The sequence below is a fragment of the Octodon degus genome, unplaced genomic scaffold, assembly GCF_000260255.1.
Source record: "Octodon degus isolate 3935 unplaced genomic scaffold, OctDeg1.0 scaffold00289, whole genome shotgun sequence".
Classification (NCBI taxonomy): domain Eukaryota; kingdom Metazoa; phylum Chordata; class Mammalia; order Rodentia; family Octodontidae; genus Octodon; species Octodon degus.
In genome coordinates this window covers 2,139,246-2,141,102 of record NW_004524865.1, presented here as the reverse complement: position 1 = coordinate 2,141,102, position 1,857 = coordinate 2,139,246, and positions in this window count along the sequence as shown.

Sequence of the window (1,857 nt, the reverse complement as noted above, 5' to 3'; positions counted from 1 at the left end):
GGAGATAGTTCAGCATCATAAGTGGCTGCCTGTCAAGCACAAGGTCCTGAGTTTGATCCCTGGTACCAGAAACAAACAAAACAAAACCAAACCACAAATCCGCTGCAGAATAGAAGATGTAGGTGCAACTACAAATACACTTAACTACCGTATCTTTGACAAAGTAGCCAAACATGTTCACTGAAATAAAGCTAGTCTGTTTAATAAATGGTGCTGGAAAAACTAGGTTTTCACTGGTTGAAGACTAAAACTAGGCCTCTGTCTATTACCATGCACTAAACTAAAGTCAAAATTGATAAAAAAAAAAGTCTACATATCAAGACAAAAACAATGTTGATCCCTGTCGTGCTGTGCTGGCCCTGCCTCCTTGGTGTGCTGAGACAGTGATTGAGACTAGGTGTGTTGGCTTGTGCCTGTAATCTCAGCACTTGGGAGGCTGAAAATAGGAGAATCAACATGAGTTCAATCTAGATCCTGAAGACCCTGTACTAAATACAAGAAGAAGAAAAAAGCAGAAACAATTTACTGGAACATAAAACAGGTATAAGTCTTTTTTTTCTTTCTTTTTTTTTTTTTTTTTTGTGGTGCAGGGCATTGAACTCAGGAACTTGCCAGGCATACACTTCTGCTGAGCTATCTCCCCAGCCCCCAAACAGGCATAAGTCTTGAAGACAAAAGTCTACATCAAGGTCTACACAGAGACCCAAACTGTATGGGAAATGCTTCAGAGAATCAAAACGTATAATTTCACCATACTAAAAAGCAATTGCACAACAATAGCAATCAGCAACAGTGAAAAGACAACCAACAGAATGAGAAAATGTTATAGCAATTGTTCCTCAGACAAAGGACTTCTAGCTAAGACATACAAAGAATTTTAAAAGCCAGGTTTCCTATATAAAGAGGCCTAATCCAAAATTGAAAAGGACCGGCCAAATAGCTCAGCCAGGTGTTCGGTCCCTGGGCCTGTCTTGCTGGCCCCACCCCGGGGGCATGCTGAGAAGGCAATTGAGATTGGGCATGGTGGCATGAACCTGTAATTCCAGCTCTTGCGAGGTTGTAACCAGGAGGATCACTATGAGTTTGATCTAGTAGTGAGACCCTGAATACCCTATAGATCCTTTCCTAAAATACAACAACAACAACAACAACAACAACAACAACAAAACACCAAAAAACAAAAAAACCAGAACAAAACAAAAAGTAAATCAAAAATGGATTTTTGAGATGAATACACTTCTCAGATGATAAAATAAAAATGGCATTAAATACATGAAAAAATGTTCAAGGTCATTGGCCATTCAAGAAATGCAAGTTAAAGCAACACTGAGATTCCATCTCATTCCAGAAAGAATGACTATTATCAAGAAATCAACCAATAACAAATACAGTTTGGGTGTGGGGAAAAAGGAACACTTCAGTGTTGGTGGAAGTGTACTCTGGTGAAACTGTTGTGGAATAAGTGTGGAGATTCTTTATAAAATTAGAATTAGAGGTCTCATTTGACAAAGAAGATACCTTCTGGGTACTTTCCCACAAGAATTAAAAACATCATACTATACTGATATATTTACACCCGTGTTTATAGCAGCACAATTTTTAATCACTAAATCTTAGAAAGAAACAAAATGCTCATCAAGCAAGGAATAGTTAAAAAAAGACACGGTCTCTTTATTCAAGGAGTACTACTAAGCCATAAAGAAGGATAATCTTGACTTTTATAGTTAAATAGATACAATTTGAGACCATGCTCATTAGTGAAATAAATCAGTCACATGTATAAACATCGTATTTCTCACTGGTGTGAAAAACTGAAAAAGGAAATAAGATCTACAATATATAATAAAAACTGTGAAA